Source organism: Coloeus monedula (assembly GCF_965178545.1).
Source record: "Coloeus monedula genome assembly, chromosome: 1".
Classification (NCBI taxonomy): Eukaryota; Metazoa; Chordata; class Aves; order Passeriformes; family Corvidae; genus Coloeus; species Coloeus monedula.
In genome coordinates, this window is record NC_138781.1 from 26,960,958 (window position 1) to 26,968,400 (window position 7,443).

Below are 7,443 nucleotides of genomic sequence, written 5' to 3' on the forward strand. Positions count from 1 at the left end.
ATATGAATACGCAGACTGAAATTTTTAGGGATCTAGTAGTTCTCAAGATTTAGACAGACTTTTAAGATAACTGGATGGCTCATTCTTTACAGTTCTTTCAAGTATATTTCACAAAAAAAAAGGTGGTAGAATTTCCTAACTGTAGACTTGTGTGTCTTATACTGACACAATCTCTCTAGTCCTGTATTTGGAAACAATTGACCTATCACAGAGCTTTAAAAAAGAAGAGGAAAAAATAAGCCTGAGGCAAGCACCTGCTGCAACAAATTTCAACACATAGGAGCAAAACTCGACAAAGATATAAGCAACTTATTACCAGATTTTTAATGGGAAGTGTCAGTCAAGTTTAATTTTATGTGTTGCTATCAGGCCCACCTGTAATTAACAGTATTCCACTCTGTTCTTCAGCTACATAATCTTTTCCCACATTTATTTAGAATGACTCATATAGGAAGCATCCTACATCAATATTCTCAAAGAAGAGGATTGATATATGAGGGCAAATGTCTCTCTGTATTTCCCTGTACTGAAAGATCTAATTTTGACTTGCTCAGCAGTCTCTATTCTCATTTGACCCTTACAACTTGTCTGAAATGTATATAACATTTAATGGAGGAATCAAAGTATGTTTCTGAACTTTCCTGGAGGGCATGAAGCAGAATCTTTCGTGTACATATTGTGTTACACCTGCTGTATATTGGCTAGTACAAACTAATTAAAAAAAAAAGAATCATAAATTTCAGCTAGTTGTCTGAACCTTGCATTTAGGAGAGATGCAGGAATTTGTGATTACTGTTGTTGAACCTCATGAGGTTTCCGTTCCTTATCTCATCAGCATGTTAAAGTCTTCCATGCACACAAGCAAACTAAAACAAGGAGTTAATTCACTCCTTCCCATGTGCAGGCAGGTGTTCAGCCATCCCCAGGAGAGCAGGGCCCCATCACATTTAATGGGTATTTGGAAAGACAAATGCCATCACTCCAAACGTCCCTCCAGTTCCTCCTTCTTCCCCCCACTTTGTATACTGAGCATGATGTCACATGGCCTGAAATATCCTTTGGTCAGATGGGGTCACCTATTCTGCTGTGTCTCCTCCCAACCTCCCATGCACCCCCAGTATCATCACCAATTTGGCACCACAAAAAAAGCAAAAAAGACCTTAAGTTTTGTAAGCCCTGCTCAGCAATAACTAAAATATCTCTATATTAATAACCCTGTTTTCAGCAGAAATCCAAAACACAGCCCCATACCAGCCACTATGAAGAAAATTAACTCTACCCCAGCCCAAACCAGCAAGCACACTATCATGAATCCTGTACATGTCCACTCCTCAGTTACCTGGAGACACTGTTGGGCTAGAGAAATGGATTTCCTTCCACAGATTTAGCCTGACCTATGTATGTATTTGCCACTTGTCAACTCATTCGTGACTAGGTTGTCTGATGTACAGTACTTTTTCTTGTATGTAATTAAAAACTGTAACACTTAAAGTAATATTCAACTCTTTTGCAAAAGATTAAGGAATTGTGTAGGATCTAAGCCACTGCACTATTACTATATTAAACATTCTCCTCCATATTTTTTTCAAGGCTGAATCTAAAACTGAAATGTATGATTAAAAAAAAACAAACCATAAAAAATCATTGGAAGGTACTAACACACTCTGTTTTGAACTCGTAATTAGATGCTTCTGTGCATACTATCTGTTTCTCCATCATTGCTTGCAGTCAAAATTATGTTGATTTTCTCCATATACATTTGTCTGGAAGCTCTAATTATGCTTTACCATGTTACCTTTGGGGAAAGCATAAATTATCTGCATCATATTCTGTGTTGGAATTATGCTGCTAACTTGGTTATTTAAGAGGACTCAGGACAGCCCTCACTTCAGTGTCTCTTAAAACATAACTAAAGTGTAATAAATTTTGAGTTTCTAGGAATTTTTGTGACATCATCACAAATTGTAATGATGTGATTATTCATCATCTGCTAGAGTCATAATTACGTTCTAATTATGCAAGGAGAAGTATTTATACTAAAACAGGCAATTAGGTGTAATTACACTAATGATGTAAATATGCAAGAATTAACTGAAATTGATTTGAAAAGGAACTAGGGAAATGTATACAAATAAAACACATTTGATAGCTAAAAAAAAAGTAAGCCTCTTTATTAAATGTTGAGTCTTAATTATGTACTGGGAACATCATGCAAGGAAATGCCCCAAGGTCATTTTTCCCCCCAGAGCTCCTACTAAATGTTGCTATTCTCTATCCTTTAAGGAGAGTGAGATATTACTCTGGGTTTTTTTCAGATTTTTTGAGACATGGACAGGAATTTCATAAGAATCTCCTATGAAATGCTCTCCAAAAGAAGTATCTGTGGCTATCTATGTGGTTAGTTATTACATAGTGCAATTATATTAATGTATTTAATATTTTGCACTCCAAAAATTAGATTTGCTGAATACAGGTACCCGGAATGTAAATTCTTACTTTGTCAATATTTGCTTTCTAGCCTGACCACTTTCTTATTCTGAGATCCTTGTCTTATGCCCTTCCTTCTTTGTTTACCACAGGGCACTAGCTAAATCAAAATTTCAAGAAAATCCTGGCCTTAACTGCTTCACCCTGCCATTCCCACATGATCTGTAGTAAACCTTTTAGAATTTGCTTCTACTTGATATTATTTGGATTTACGTGACAAATCATGCATGTTTTCAGCTCAGGTTTGTTCGTGTGAATCAGTTTAAACCAAATGTGCTTGTGTGAAATGCCCCTTAAGAAAGCAAATGAATAATTTCTTAATCATCATAAAAAGAGTCTATAAAAAAGTAAATTATTTCTGGACAAAGTTTTCAGTGTTCCACACCTATGGGTAAATTGTACATTTAGTGCACACGTTGTGAAGTGTATAGCAGCTACATAAATGTCTGAAAACATGGTGTATATAAATGTACAAATATATTTCATACACATATACATGAACACTCAGAGAGTTCCTACTAAGCAAGTCAGCACTTTCACTCTTATTAAAGTTGTTGATTTCAGGCAGACATGTCCTGCAGAGAGATCTTGACAAATTATAGACCTAGGCAATCACCAATTTTATGAAGTTTAACAAGGGAAAGTGCTGGATTCTGCACCTGGGATGGGGCAACCCTGGATGTACAGACAGACTGGGGAATGAGAGCCTGGAGAGCAGTGCCATGGAAAGGGACCTGGGGGTCTTGGTTGGCAGAAAGTCGAACATGAGTCAGCAGAGTCCTGGCAGCCAGGAGGGCCAATGGTGTCCTGGGGGCATCAGGCACAGCATCGCCAGCCGGGCAAGGGAGGGGATTGTCCTGCTCTGCTCTGCACTCACCTCGAGTGCTGGGGGCAGTTTTGGGTGCCACAATATAAGAAAGACATTAAACTGTTAGAAAGGGCCCAAAGGAGAGCTACAAAGATGGTGAAGAGCCTTGAGGAGAAGCCATATGAGGAGTGGCTGAGGTCACTTGGTCTGTTCAGCCTGGAGAAGAGGACACGGAGGGAAGACCTCATTGCAGTTACAACTTCCTGGTGAAGGGAAGAAGAGGGGCAGGCACTGATCTCTTCTCTGTGGTGACCAGTCATAGAACCAGAGGGAATGGCCTGAAGCTGTGTCAGGGAAGGTTTAAGTTGGATATCAGGAAAAGTTTCTTCACCCAGAGGATGATCGGACCCTGAAACAGGCTCCCCAGGGCATTGGTCACACTACCAGACTGACAGAGCTCAAGAAGAGTTAGAAGTGTTTGGACAATGCTCTCAGACACATGATATGATTCTTGGGAATGTTCTGTGCAGGCACAGGAGCTGGTATCAATGATCCTTGTGTGGATACCTTCCAACTCAGCATATTCTGTGATTCTGTGATTCTGTCAATTATCAAAACTCTTTTTGGCTCACTAGAATGAATGGATTGTCCAGAAATACTGCTTACAAGTATTCTCCTGGAGGAACATAATTTCTATTATTCTTTTGTGCTCTAGGTCAGCTATGGGCCCAATGAAATGCTATTAAATATTGTAAAATATTACAAAGAAAAATAACTTCAAGCTTTTCCATTTTTACGTTATTCTAGTCACATGATAAGTTTATGAAGTTGTGATATGATCATCAATTCAAAAACATTTTTAAATCTCAGCATGAATCTTTATCAGTCATTACTCTAGAAAAGGGCAATTACATCTGTGTCTGAGAAGGGTAACACTAAGAGAAATGATCTCTCAGCACAATTTTCAGATCATAACCTGGGCTGTCCTGACACAAAATTGTAGACTTATGCTGCTAGTCCAGCCCTGATCTCCTTTGCTGTCTGTTTCTCAAACGTGAGAAACAACAGATGCGTTGTGGTAGACGGATGGCTGACCCCTCTTCTGCACCTTTGTATTTCTCTTGTACGTCTGCACTGCATCATTCTGCTCTATATCTTGTAGCTGTAATACAATCTTTATTCCCACCAGGTACTTTGCTAAATCTCAGGGAAGAACAGGGAGGTTGCTGTCAAAGCTCTTATCTTGTACTTAAAATACAAGTCTTTTTAAAGTGGTAAATTGATATTTACATAATATAATAGCATCTATTGCAAAAAGCAGCTGAACTTGGGCTCAGCAAGAATTGTTGAATATTGGAAGTCCAGTTTCTTAAGGAAGCTGTCTATTCATTGCCCATCTGTGAACCCTTTCTCTCTACCCACCTCTGAGCATAGTAATGAATTTCAGTGATTTGTGAAAATACGTAAGTCACAAAGCTAATTAAATTGTCTCAGAAGGTTTTTCAGCTGGGCTGATGCAGGACTCAAAACTCACCTCCTTATCTAATTACAGGCAGTAAACTTCTCTATAAGTAATTATTCTCAGGACAAATACCTTACTACTGCCCTTAACAATAAAAGAGAAGGGGGAGGCTAAATGGAAAGAGGCTCAAATTTATAGAAATCCAGGTTTCTTCAGTGCCTGTAGTGTTTCACTGCTGCTTGTGACTCATGGTTTTCAACTTACTGTTACCTATTACCCTTTCCACAGGATTCTACCATTTCAACTGTCAGATAGGTAAACCTACATCTTCAGGGTAAGGTTTCAATTCCAGGGCAAAAATTTTTCTTCATGCATAAAAATGTTGTGGCTAAATCCACAGCTGAAACATTACAGACTGAAGGAATTTGCTTAATAGTGCAAAGTTAAGACACATGAGGGAATATATATCATGACAGACCAACTGAATTCCCAAACCATGTAAAAGTTTAACCTGATACAGAGGGGATTTTTGTTTGGTTGGTTTTATATATATATATATATACTGGCTTTCTTTTTCTTTAAAAATTGTGATTACAAAAAAGGGTTCTTATCTACTTCTGCTTTACTAATTACCAGCAGCAAAATTATGTTTCTAAGAAGTTACTCCCTGGGAGAGGAAAAGAGCAAATATTTTCTAAAGGGTTCCTCTTATTCAAATTTCTTTAATTCAGGAATAATACTTAGCAGTAGAAAAATGAAAAGCAATTTTGATAACAGAAACTAAAGACAAAGAAAATTACTGCATAAATGTAAGTGGATTTGAATTTGAAATAACGCTTCTTATTTCAAAACTGAAAATGTTCTACCTCAAAGGTTTTCTTTTTCAATGTATTATACAGCCAGATTATGGGGAGGTGAAGAATATATGATGGGAAATCAAGGGCACATAGAAAAAGGAATCAAAAAAGTGCTGTATTTTGCCGTAGGAGCTTTTTCTTCATGAAGCCAGTAGTGATGAAATTTGCATTTTTAAAAAATATGACAATTCAAATATTAGACTTACTGTTGCATTTTTGAAACAACAGGATACAACCAACACAAGCCATCAAATACAAGCCAAGAACCTAAAAATATACATTATTTTCCTCTTTAAATGCCATTAACTTCTCTTAGAGCAAAAAGATACTTAAAACAGCATTACTTATGCTTTAATTTTTGATTGGCATACGTGTCTCTGTCTTGCTTATACAGACACAAAATTGACACTGGACTAAAGACAGTGAGGGATGACACTCATGATATGCAAAGCTAGATCATATTACAGATGGATCTCAACAGTTCTGGTTGAAATTGTTTTACCAGTATGTTCCACTTATTTTCTAGTCTTTTCCAAGTCAATGCCCTAAAAGACTTCATTAGAGGAAGAACAAACAGAAAGTAGTTACTTCCTTGAGGCTTTGCAGCAGCTAGGTCTAATGTATCCTGTAGAATTCTTTACTATTTACAATGTTGGCAATCTTTCAACCTTAAGGAATTAACTACTATGATGTTGGCAGGAGATAAGGCGTGGAAACAAAAGAGCAAGAACATCTTCATCAGAACATTTGAACAAAAGCTATTTGGGAGCAGAGCGTGATTCAATAGCTGATTAGCTAGAATGGCTTCCCAGGAGGTTAGATGATTTGGTTTTCTGTTTTTTAATGCTTGAGCAGACTATAGATTAGCTACAGTGAATGCCAATTTATTGGCTACTGTAATTTCATGACTTCTGTCAAAACCTAATAAATCAATTTGGGAAAAAGCCTGAGTTGAAATCACATCCATCCCAGGAACATTCTATGTGCACTTGAGTTAAAGGAGAAAGAAAAGCAGAAACATTTCTTTCAGAAATTCACTTTCTAAAGAAAGAGTGAAATGTGGAGAGCACCCACAGCTGTGATTCACAAGCAGAGATGGAGTTTCACCTTCTAACTAATCACTTGGAATTCTTTTGTGGAATGCAGTTGAAGCATATTTTTTCCTCTGCATTTTTTATGGGGTAACTTATGAAGATTCTTTCTGTCCTCCCAGTGTATGATGTTCCTGGTTTAAGTGGTTTATTTCCTAGTCATGGAGGGACCTCAAAATCTAAATTTGCATCCTGCAAGGTGCTAAGAATATGAAGAGCTGCAAAACAGCATTTTGTCACTTCTTTCTTTTTTTTATGAGCTGAGACCAGGTGTTTAAATGTGATTGATATTATTTTTTTTTTTTTCACCAGAAACATACCAGCTACAGGGCAACCCTCTCTTTCAACATCTGTTCAGCATATTACTCATATATTCAGAATTTCCTGCTCACTCAGCATGTTACAGCTAATTACAATACATTAAACATTCTTCTGCAATGAGCAGAAGGGGTTCACAGGCCTCAAGTCTGCTGGTTCCAGCTACAGATGATCCTAAATCCAAGACTCAGTTTTGACCACTGTGACTTCAGTTGTGGTTTCTCTCATATATAGTTTTTCACTGCAGTCTTAGTACCAAGATAAAATGACAAATTGCAAAGGTCCCTTAAATCATGCCACAGTACATGTGGCTCAAGATGAATGAGGTACAAACTCCATGCAAAGCATCATTATTCTGTTGAGATACTCAACATTCAAACTGGCAGGATGATAATTTTTAGACAACCTTTATAGCAGTAT